The 12,380-nt window shown below is 45.4% G+C and overlaps 1 long non-coding RNA gene across 2 annotated transcripts; it reads left to right on the top strand.

The window, feature by feature from the left end:
* The first annotated feature begins 647 nt into the window (after nt 1-647).
* On the top strand, nt 648-10,472 carry LOC113604053 (uncharacterized). 2 transcript variants are annotated; one of them, XR_003425852.2, is made up of 4 exons: nt 648-1,092; nt 7,931-8,089; nt 9,037-9,073; nt 9,274-10,472. It is a non-coding gene; the product is annotated as an uncharacterized LOC113604053 (long non-coding RNA). The 2 variants fall into 2 exon arrangements; XR_003425853.2 differs by having other exon boundaries at nt 651-1,092; nt 10,197-10,472.
* Nucleotides 10,473-12,380: the final 1,908 nt, after the last annotated feature.

The following is a 12,380-nucleotide window of genomic DNA, read 5'->3' as shown; positions in this document are numbered from 1 at the left end:
CGGTCAGTGAGTATCAATGGAATGTTACCGGCCTCAAGCGCTGGAGAGCTGGTTTGCAATCACCCTGCCTGAGCCCTGCTTCTTCTGAGCCTGGGGAGATCAAGGAGTTCATTCCTTGTTTACTCATTTGAGATTCACCCCGCCACATACCGCCGTCGCAAGTCGTTAAAATCAAAAAGAAAAAAAAGAAAAAAAAAAGAAAAACGCTCAGCAGGGAACGGCGAGGTTTTACCTGTCTTTAATTTATGCAGCGTTTTCAAATCGTGCCGTCCCGACAGGTGTGACCGCGCTTTTTGCGGGAACCTCGGTGCTATTTTACCTGCTAGAGTCTGTCAAAAACCCATTTGTATGCGCCCGGCTAATGTGCTAGAAATAAAAGCCCCAACCTGTCAAGTCAACTCTCTGCACCTGTACGGAGCAGTTAAACTGTTCCATCTGCCAGTATCCCGGGAGATCAAAGGCCCTCCCGGGGAGGGGTTCCGAAGAACCAAAGCAAAGGATGGAGCTCCTTGTCTCGCAGTTGAAAAAGCAGAGAACGGCCCGGAGCAGGGTGGGGGCTGGGGGAGCTGGTGAAAACCCCGGAGGAGGAGAAAAGGATCCCTGAGGCCCCGGCCTGGCCCAGCTACCTGAAGGAGCTTTTTGTCTGACCCAGGCGCGCCGGGAGCGCATTCTTTCACATTAAGAACCGCAGGGGAAGACATTCATTCACTCCCTTTTTTTGGTGACGTAGCTGGGGCATTCATGTGTTTTTAACCTTGAATAATTTTTGTCTCTAAGCTCCAAACAAGTTTTATCCTGTCCACAGGTCAGTTTTGTTACAGAGGCCAATTAGCAGTGCTACCTTCGCCTGCGGCAAAAAGCCAAGTAATGGCGGGGCAAGCCCTACGGAGAGGTGATGAATAAGTCCCGAGAGCTGTAATTTGAAAGGGGGGCCTTTGAAGCATTTACCTTACATGGGACGCTATTGTCACTGCAGGGTGTTTGATCTTAAAATAATTTACTTAATGATCTCACCATGGGAGCGATTGGCAGAGCAAGATTAGGCTGTAAGGCCTAATGGACATGGGAAAAGTTAAAAGTGCTCGGAGAAAGGTATGTAGAGCGCTGAGATCGGTCCGTGTTGTGTGTTCATTACGTGCGGGCTGGGGAAGTGGGGGGAGGGCAGCCCGGCCGACCGCGGTCGGCTTTGCGTGGCTCTTCAGAGAAAATCATCAGACGCGGGCCTCTCCTGCGGGAGAGCAAACTACGGCGCCGCCGAGCAGTTTCTCTCTCGCCTGCGTTTCAGCCCTGGTGGGAACCGATGATCTGATTTTGTTTTTACGGTCAATGATTTCTTTTCTTTCTTTTTTTCTTTTGCTTTTCTTTTTTTCCTCCTTTTTTGCAACCGTGACCACTGTACTGGAAGGCACCCAGGAGCAGGGCGGCACCCCCAGTGCAGGTTTCTGAGCTGGAATCAGAGCCAGATGAAAATGTGAAAGTATGCCACGTTTCGTCCCCTTTCGGTTGGCACACGGGACTTCAAGTAGACACGAGGAAATTACTGGGCATGGTTATCCTGGGCCAAAATAGGTCTTTCTCCGCTAGAAAACTTTAAAATGCCAGCCAGCCCCAATGTGATGTGTTTATAAATCCGGTCTCTGCGTGTTTTCTTACAGACATATGAATTGCACTTATGTGGCAGTTGGAAGAACTGTCTTTAGCATTGGGTTCCATCTCTTTGACATCCAGAGACCTAGCACTTCAGGTTTAAATTTCTTCATAGTCTTGGGGCGCCTGAGTGGCTTATTCGTTTGAGTTTCTGACTTTGGCTCAGGTCATGATCCCAGGGTTAGTGAGTTCCAGCCCTGCATGGGGCTCTGTGTTGATGGTTCAGAGCCTGGAGCCTGCTTCAGATTCAGTGTCTCCCTCTCTCTTTGCCCCTCCCCCACTCACGCTGTGTCTCTCTTTCTCAAAAAAATAAATATCATTAAAAAGAATTCTTCATAATCTTGGTCTTTCACCTGCTCAGAATTTGCATACTGCCATAGACCCTTGTGAAAAGCATCTTATTTTCCCTGTTAAGAGATCGGAATAGTCACCTTAAGTGAATGCCCAACGGGAAAATTGCCACCTAAGCATTGCTATTGCTGCTGATGTATTTGATGCTGAACCTAAGGCAGTGTGATGCAATAGAACATGAAAAATCAACCAATGGACTGATTTCCTCTCTACTGCAGATTCTAGCGAAGTGAATCACAGTAGCCTGTCCATACAACCCAATGTCTTGATCTGTATTCTTCCTTTGGAAAAAAAGAATATATATCTGGGGAGTGTATCTAACTCTGTCATCCAGGAGATTCGAATTTGCTATTTGTGTAAAATAGAAAAGCTCAAATTTGAGTTCAGTGTATATGAGCCTGAGTCTCCAAGATCCACAACTTTTGCCTGTGACTGGTACGATGGTTCAATGAAATATTTTTATTTCATGCAAATGAAGTAATTATGAGCATGAGTGCCAGCTTTATGCCAGCAAATGCCTGTTTGCCTGTGCCAATGTGAGGCAGCACAAATATTTCCCACTAGTCTGAAGCTTTTTTTGAAATTGAGCTTTTGGAGTCCTTTTCTGGGTCATCTAGTGAGGTATGCCTGAGAATCTCCCCCTGCCAAAGTAGAATAGACCCCTTTTGAACTTGTCTTTTAATCTCTTACCTGTACTTGGAAGTTAGCAACTTATTAATATGCTTCAGTAATTTATTCTTTGATGCATGGAATTAAGTGTCCAAGGCTAAAGTAAAGATGATATATGCTTTGTTCAAACATTCTTTTTGTTACATGACTTGATAAGTGAGTGAGCTTGGAGCCCATCCTGCATGGTAGGGTGGGGTCAAGGAAGGCAACCGGTCAGGATACACATCTCTGTGTCTTAACTTTTCTGATGAGCTAAAAGGAGATACCAGGACCACATGGTAATATAGGGATTAAGGTGACATAACGTAGGTGAAACGCATACATCTGACTCAGAAATGAGAAGATTCTTTATAAAAACTCTTTCTTGGGGCGCCTCGGTGGCTCAGTTGGTTAAGCGTCCGACTTCGGCTCAGGTCATGATAACACGGTCTGTGAGTTCGAGCCCCGCGTCGGGCTCTGTGCTGACGGCTCAGAGCCTGGAGCCTGTTTCAGATTCTGTGTCTCCCTCTCTCTCTGACCCTCCCCCGTTCATGCTCTGTCTCTCTCTGTCTCAAAAATAAATAAACATTAAAAAAAAAAATAAAAAAAAAACTCTTTCTCACTCTGGGCTGTGGATACTTTGAATCTGCATAGTTGGAGTTAATTTTGGCTCCTCCTCCTCCCTAATTAGCTTTTCCCCCCATTTCCACTCTTGACCCAGTAGGGGGTTACTGTCAAGTGAAGCAAAGGTGTTTGCAGAGCATAAATTTGAATGCTGAGGTTATTTACAAATATCTAAACCTTCTGGGAGAAGTCCGATTCGTCATCTCTGGGCCATCTCAAAGGCATGAGGACTAAGCCGGTGAGATTTCCTTGTCCTCCGTTTTCTCTTTCCATTTTTCCGCAATGCTACCTTAAAAACAACTTTTTTTTCCCCCCAACCTTACTGTGATTTCATTTGTGTGTTGTCCTAAATTGGTGTTTGTAACTTAAAAACCAACAATTGTTATTCTCACCAAAAGACAAATGAACACTGATTAGAAAAGAGTAAGAAAAGAGAATTAGGACGGAAAGGAAGTTATGAGTGTTTTAACAGAAAAGTTTGAGTCTTGATTAACACACGAATTTCAGCTCCTTAAGCCCCTGTTTGTCTCTCTGCTGTTTCCTCTTGCTCGATTGATTAGCTTTCTTTCCCTCCTTCTCCTCCTGTCTCTGTCTCCCTTTATCTGTGTCTCTCCATTTCTCTCTCTCTTCTTCCCTCTGCCCTTGATATTGTTATTGGCTCTCCTTCCTTCCCTTCTTCCCTCATACCCTCCTCCCTCTCTCCCTCATCTCTCTCCCCTCTTCTGAGTGTGTGTTCACCTCAGTCTCTCCCACTGGGCTTGTGCCTCCGTGTCTGTTGGCTCTTTTCTTCCATCTTTCTCTTTGTCTGAAAACCGATGATATAAATTAAACGGGTTGAATATGTGACTATTAGGAACTTTCTTCTTAATCATCATCTGTAATGACTTGCTTTTCCAAGTAAAATCTGTGAGTTGACAAACTCGCCCCGAGAATCTCCCAGTCTGTCAGGGACCTGAATGTCAAGAAGTACTTGACCATCCCAGACAGGGAATGTTGAGCCATCTCCTGAGTTCGGCGCATAGCAAGGAAGCAAGTGCTCTGGCAGTTTCTGCATTCACGTGAAAGACCAGCCAGAAGAGAGGGGTGAAAACGAACAAGGTCAAGGTCAAGCCACTCACCCACCTCTTCCCGCCCCGCTCTCCTCCCACCTTGCACTGATTACTGTACTGTGTGTCAGAGGTACTCCCACTGGCCTAGAACCATCATCTCATCCAGAAGACACATAAATTCCACCCAGGTAGTTCTAAAATCACCCAGCTGATCATTCAATTTATATACAGTATCAAGTGTTCATTTCATAGCCGCTATTTCAGTCCCACTGACCCACAGGTCCTTGACATGTGCTTTGCCAGGGCCCTCCAGCGATGTAAAAGTAACTTTTTAGCACTCGCAGAAAAAGCAATTGAAGTTCATTTCTCACAGATTACCAGGCCCCATCAGAAATGAAGATGCTGTAAAGCAGGCATCGAGCAATGTTCAGATGTCTGTTGCTGTCGGTGGAAAAGCCTGCTCTGGCGAGGTTCAGACCCCTCATGTAGGACTTGGTCCTGTTCTCAGTACGCACTGCTCCATTGCGGTAGGGTCTCTACGAGCCCTCTGTCATCACCGGGGGATTAACCTATCCATCTGTATCTCCAGGAGCTTGGATTTTTTTTTTTTTTTTCATTTTTCTCATTTCTCACCTCAGTCCCGTAGTGTCAGTGCTGTCTTCGGAGGGGGATTGCTGGGGGGGAAGGGGGGGCAGAGTTTCCCGAATGGGGTGGGCCACATCTATCCTGGATTATGCAAGTAGCCATCTTGCTGTTATTCTAAAATGAGCTGCAGGATAGGAGACAAGCTGGTTAAAATGGGGTAATTGCGTTTCTCGGGGCTCTGCTTTATGATCACCCCGGACCATGGCCCCTTCTGCTGTGCTCATTCCTCTTTCCCCGGAAAATGTTTCCTAATCCCCCCCCCCCCCCCCCCCCCCCCCCCCGCACCCTGTCCTCTGCGATATCCCTCTTAGTAAATTTCCCTACTGCTAGGCTGTGTCTGATGCAAGCTCACATGAAGTGAGTTTCCGCTTGAGAACTTGAAAGACACCTACGGCTGGCTGGTGACCCAAGTTCAACTGTAAGACAATAAAGTGCCATGACTGGTACTTTCAGAAATTCCTTCCCCAAAAAGGGAGGAGTTTCTGGGCAGCCATTTCGCCTAGAAGGGCAAGACACAGGTGTTCAGATAGCCACAGACTCAAATTTGGAGAATTTGACCTCCACTTGGAAGGAAGGAAAATGAGGTTTGTTATAATGGGCTTGTTTGTTTTGCATATGTTTTCTAAATGTTCAAAATGAAAAGCCCCGGTTCTTAAAGATTACTGAAAATTTGACATATTTAATTTTTTTTTTTCTGGAGCAAAATGGCTGCCGACACAACCTCAGAATTCCTAAATTCTGAAGTTCTTACCCTGACCCTCCCAACCGCATTCCCTTTAAATAATCGTAAACCTTTCCATTAGCTGTCATTTCTCTCCTACTTCCCAAGGACACACATAAGCAACAACTTAAAGTGGAGGGAGAGAAAAGCTCTCACTTTTCCCCAGTAGATGTCTTTTGGGTAGATACTGTTCTAAGATGTAGTGTAGACAGTGGGCTACTCACAAGACTTAGAAAGGCACGTGATGACTCACAGCAACCTATTGTACAGACAAGGAAACTGAGGCCTTGGAAGGTAGAGTAAGGTCATATATAAGATGGGAGATTTAAAAGCCTCTTCTTCACGGGCGCTAGGTGGTTGCAATGCTGTAATCTTCCCCAATGTGAACTGTTCTTAGAGGAAGTGATGCTCACAGAGGACCCCCACCTCTCTCATGACCCAGACACTGTCATCCAAGTATTGCCTGCTGACAGCTATTGGCTGAGTCCCTAATAATTTTTGTCCTCAGGTTAAGAGAAAGACCTCTGTCAAGGTTAGGCTCCCTCCCTGTGGGGAGCCTGCATCCAAAAGTCTGTGTGATTTGGGGCGGGGGGGGGGGGGGGGGGGGGGGGGGGGGGGGGACTGCTATTCCCTTCACTTGGGGTAGCTCTTTTTAGAATGACAAAGGGTGTGGTTCTATTTCCTTTTTTCCTCTTCCTACACCCTTGGGCGGAGAGGAGGAGGGAGGCAGGGAGTAGTTGTAGGGTGTGGGGCGGGGAGAGGATAAAACCTGGGTGAGGGAGGGGGAGTGACAGCCATGAAGGGGAGGAGTCAGATTTGAATTTGGGCAGACAGAGGGTACTTTCAGTCGGAGGAGAGTTGGGGGAGGAGGGAGGGTGGGCTGTAGCCTTGAAGGTCAGGGGTTAGAATTAGGTTAAGCTCCTAACATCACAGCTGTCCTGTGTCCCCAGATTACCTACCTTCTTCACCCCTCCCACGAGGCCCCTCGCATCAGTGCGGGGCTGCTGAGGGGCCTCCCGGCTGCACAGCACATGGGGCTAACAGAGGTCTTTCTCACACCTGCACCACAGTTCATGTCCTCCACTGCAGGGTCCTGCCTTGTTTACATCCCCAAAGGTATTGCCCCGATGCTCTCCAAATCCACTTACTGCTCGTAATCTTTCATTCATCTATCTCCCAGAATCTGACCTCAGACACTTATGTTCGTAAACTATGCCATCACTTAAAAATGCTGCTACATGATCTCGTCATGGTGTTCACCACAAACAGAGGCTCAGAAAAGTGAAGTGACTTTCTCGGGGTCACACATTGCAGTACTGGACCTGGGACAGAATCTAAGTTCTCTGACTCTTGGCCCGAGGCTCTTATGAGAACATAAGTGAGTTAGGTGTGCAGATGTCACTATTCCTAAAAATGTCTCTCCTGAGACTTACTCTTTATGAGTTGACTTTCCACCATTTATTTCTATTTCCTTGATTGTTTACCTTTCCCCTCCCCAAACCTGCTCTTCCCAGCCCCACTACCTGCCTTTGCAGTGCTTTCGTGCAAGCAGTGCTGCGGGAGGTAGCAGGAGATGGACAGATTCTTGGGACATTAATACTCTGGTACCAAGACCTTTTGGCTCCCATATGCTTTTCTGCAGAGCAGCCCAAAAAGAAGTGGTGACGGAAGGATGTGGCTGGTGATGCATTGCTGACCCTCTGTTCTAGACACTTAGTTCATCTCAAGCTTCACACACTTGGTTCTAAAGTAGAATTTCATCAGCGCTGATGTTCTGGTCTTCTTGTTTGCAGAGAGCAAGGATTTCTCATGCTAATCACTCTCTAAGCCTAGGTGCAATCCAGACCTTTAGTGGCTCTGTGTGAGGCTCATAATGTTCTTGGATCTGTTCTCTAGGCTCACAGAACCCTCGAGTATCCCCTGGGGACTCTGTCCTTTGAGTTACTTGGTTCAGCTCAGCACTGGCTAGAGAAGAAAATGTTCTTCTTGATGCTCCTCAATGAAAAGCTTCGGGGGATCTGTTCATTGCCTTGATGTTCTGGAACTTCTAAGGCCTCAGGGGATTTTCACCTCACTTTGCAAATCCTCTGCACTGATTGATTGACAAACATAACTCACACCAGTTAACTTCTTTGCATAGCCTCAGGACAGGTGTTTAAGGAACCTAAGGTTCGAAGGTACCACCAGTGTTTTGGTTTTGATCCCTGGTTTTACTTTTTATTGATTTTTTTTTTTTTTTGGACAGTATTTTAGAGCACAGAGTTGAATCTATTCAGATCTATCATCTCCTGATGATTTCAACCAGTGTATGACCTCCTGCAAAGGACATGACTCCATCAGATCATGCACTCAGCTTGGTAAAGCGTGGGAAGAACAGATGAACCCAGCCTCGGTGGCTGTGTAGGTAGGTCCTTATTATTCACCTTTGTCCCAAAGGAAGACCCGCCAAGCGAGCACTCACACACTGGTCCTTTGGTTTCTTCAGGGCCTCACGGTAATGTGATTGTCTTGAGAAAAAGTCCTAGTCTGGCCAGGTGTACAGGTTTTAATCAAATCTTGTGAATTATGAGCTCAGCTCTAGATGACACTTAAAAATAAGAAAGAAAAGGCTTAGACTTATTGCTTGTTTCATGAATTCGTTGCTTATATTTTGGGGGTGCTTTCCCCAAATCTATGGATCGTGGAATTTGTTTTCAAAGGTCTTTTCTGTGCATATCCTACCAACCCCCAGAAGTCCGGGTATTGTCCTGAGAGGCAGAGGTTAAGAGTATGGACTCAGGGGGCACCTGGGTGGCTCAGTCGGTTAAGCCTCCGACTTTCGCTCAGGTCCTGATCTGACAGTTCCTGAGTTTGAGCCCTGCATTGGGCTCTGTACTAACAGCTCAGAGCCTGAAGCCCGCTTTGAGTTCCATGTCTCCCTTTTTTCTGCCCCTCCCCTGTTCTCTCTCTCTCTCTCAAAAATAAATAAACATTTAAAAAAGGGGGGGAGGTGGACTCAGGAGCCAGCCTTCCTGGGGGAGGATCTCCCTCCTCTCCTTGCTGGCCTGTGTGACTTTGGGCAAGTTACTCACCCTCTCTGTTCCTCAGTTTCCTCATCTACAAAATATGGGGGGGGGTCCCGAGGGCAGGGCTATTGTTAAGATTATGTAAATTAGTTTATTTTGAAGTCCTTGCAACAGAGGTTTGCATATAAGACACACACGTTCTAGATTATTTTCCTATTGTTGTTATCTCTCCCTAGTCAGTTACATCTGGAGATTTTAAAACAACTGCTCTTTGTGTTGCCTGACTACATTTGTGGCAGAGAGAGGAGAGACCCTTTTTAACATTTAAATATATTCCGTTTCGCAGGCAAATCTTTTTGCATATTAAGGAAGGAAATCGGAAGGTAAGTGCCCACTGTTTTTAAACTTGGAATGGGTATTTTTAAACAGTTTTCAATTTACTTAAGAGTTTTAACACAGCTAACATTAGTTGGAACTGAATGTCTGAGAATGAGGTTAGTGTTCTGCATAAACCCTGCTTTTAAAAAGCTCACAGTAAGGGTCAAAGACCAGGAAATGCTCTCACTATAATTCTCGTTTTCAGCTGAATTGGACATGGCCACAAGAACGCAGGCCTGAATCGCATTATGTTCCAGGAACCTTGAACTTCGCATCATAATGACCTGGGGCCTAACAGAAGCAAATTGCAAGTGGTTTCAAAAGGATAAACTCCAATTTATATTAAACTAGTATTATAACTTAAGCAGCTCGTTTTGAAAGCAACACGAAAAACCTCATCATTCATGTGATGGCTCCTTAAATGCATCCCCTTGCATTTTACCTGTAAAATGCTCTGTGTTTGCTGACAGGTTAAATGTATACTATACACAGAGAGCCAACACTTCTCTTTGTACCACCGCGGCAATCTCACTGGTTTTAGCCGCATTCTTCATTATTTTAAGCTGTCGCCATTGTCTTCTAAACACCATAATTAGAAGCTGAAAAGCTTACAGCAACCAAACCCAATAAGGTTTCATTATGAACAAAATATTCTACTGTGGCTCAACAAGTGACCCTGTGTAGTCTAACATGATGAAGGCTTCAAACTTCCTGCCCAATTATGGCTTTGGGAATGTATAAAGTTTTCCCTTTTGGTATTATTTAGCAACTCTATTCAAGCTTTAGTTTCTTGGTCATATTTCTTTATTTACTGGTCTCTTTGTTTCATTTTGTGCAACTGTCATTTTCCTACAGCCGTGGTAAAGGAAACCTGTCCCCTGGAAGCAGTTCAGAGTTTCTCTTATCGGGGATGTGGTGTTTTATAAATAAGTTGAGAGAGGGAGTCAGTGAGCAGGGAGCTGAAATCATTAAGCCCCTTGACTAGAGAGAGAAGAGAGGGAGGTGATTTTAGGGCCCAAGAAAATACTGCCCGCACCAGATCAGTGACTTTTTAATGTGATGCTTGGTATCTTTTTTCCATTTGATTCAAGTCTTCTTCTTCTTTTTTTTACTGTTTATTTATTTTAGACAGAGAGACAGACACAGAGTGTAAGCTGGGGAGGGGCAGAGAGTAGGAGACGCAGAATCCAAAGGAGGTTCCAGGCTCTGAGCTGTCAGCACAGAGACCAACATGGGGCTCGAACTCATGAAGTGCGAGATCACGACCTGATCCGAAGTTGGACACTCAACCAACTGAGCCACCCAGGTGCCCCTTGATTCAAGTCTTCTTGAACTCTGTCCAAAAGCGAACTTCTGCAAGACTAATACATGAAACGTTATCAGTCATTTACACCTGAGTATAACTGAGCGTGTGTGTGTGTGTGTGTGTGTGTGTGTGTGCGCGCGCATTTCTCATAAAAAGAAGGCAAAAGTAGAGGGTTTCTGATGAAGATGGGAAGAGAAAGTTAAAAGAAAATAAATTAGGAAGATAATATCTTCTAAGAGTCCCCCTCACTCCCACCCACCCCCAGCCCAAAGCCCCCTCTGGCTCATCTGCCTTTGATGTTAAAACTGGTTAATGCCTTTTCCTCTGGTTTGTTCTGAGAATAAAAAGGGAGTCATCTGACTGAAGATGATTGATACCAGTTCGTCACCTAATAAGAACTCCAGAACTCTGATTCATTTTTGTTAATCCTTGTGCTTCACAAACTACTTTCATACAGTCTCCTTTAATCCGTACTATAAGCATGAGGTAATCATTCTCATCCGTTTTCCAAATAAAAATTTGAGGCGTCAGGAATGCTAGTATCCCACTAATTCCAACACAGTCCATCCTAAATCACAATCGTCTAACTCAATATTGGATTTTTTCCTTCACTCTTCATAAACATTCTAAAAAGATCCCACATTCTTCTTTTCTGGTTAAATTCTCATATCTTTTTAAATTAAATTTTATTAAATTACATTACATTAAATTAAATATTTAAATTTTATTTAATATATTTTTAATTCCAGTCTAGCTGACACGCAAAATTACATTTGTTTCCAGTGAGACGATTTGGTGATTTGACAAGTTGATATAGTATGCATGTTACCACAAGTGTAGCTACTATCTGTCCTGTTATATTCCTATTATAATATCACGATTGTGTTCCTCATGCTGTGCCTTTTATATCCCATGACCTGCTCATCCCATAATTGGAGCCTGTATCTCTCCTCCTCATCTCCTATTTTATCCAACCACCACCCCTAACCCTGCTGGCAACTAACAGGATTGTGGTCTCTGTATAACAGTATGATTCGCCCTCGTTTATTCATTTTTTTATTAGATCACTTATGAGATAGATAATTCACACTACTACTCTCTGCGAGTCTTCACTCTCTGCGCACGCTGATCTAACGCACTACGTCGTACTCGATCGCACACGATGCACGCATGGGCTTCCAGCACAGTGCGACTCTGATCCACTCTAATGTAGTCTGAGCAATCAGATATATCTATCTAGTGAGATTCATCTACACTATATGGACATGGCGAGTGATATTACAACTCAGCTACTGTCTACTTCTAGTAGCATACGAGCTTCCGCATAAACTTCTATCCACGCGTGTGCACAGCGTCTAGGTTCACTGGTCATCTCACAGCTGCTTGAGTGGCGAGACACACACACACGGCTCTCTCGATGCGATCTCACTATAGCTGTGAAGAGTTGATGCGTTTTGAGATTTCACCTCTGGCGTGCGCGCGGAGAGAGACACGAGACTGTTAGGAGCGGTCGAGTCACCAACACACATTGTGTTATAGCGAAGTTCAGAGCACAGATTAGTCTGGGGTTCATTGAGCACATAGCTCACACAAGGCACCGGTGGCTAGTGCGTATGTCTGAGCACGCGTGCTAACAATACTCTGGGGCGGGAGGGGATCACATTGTGAGGCGCACAACAGTACGAAGGACACCGCTACGTACTTCGTATGCACTTGTACTCTAGTGCAGTGAGGGAGCTCTCTCTTATACTCGTCTCTCTCAACTTTCTCAATTCAAACACACTCTGCTCTGTATCGAGTACTGCGTGCACGTGGCATGCACACGCAGCGAGCACACAGAGTGTCAACACGAGCGGGACGTGGGGTACGGACGTTTTTTTCTATTTAGCCAGTCGTAAAGGGTGGGGGGGGGGGGGGGGGGGGGGGGGGGGGGGGGGGGTGATGTATACAATGGACTCGGCACATGTGCGGTTTGAGTCACTGTTGGATCATACGTGTATAGGGAT

This window comes from Acinonyx jubatus, chromosome A2, assembly GCF_027475565.1.
Source record: "Acinonyx jubatus isolate Ajub_Pintada_27869175 chromosome A2, VMU_Ajub_asm_v1.0, whole genome shotgun sequence".
NCBI classification, from domain to species: Eukaryota; Metazoa; Chordata; class Mammalia; order Carnivora; family Felidae; genus Acinonyx; species Acinonyx jubatus.
This window is presented reverse-complemented; position numbering and strand designations above follow the sequence as displayed.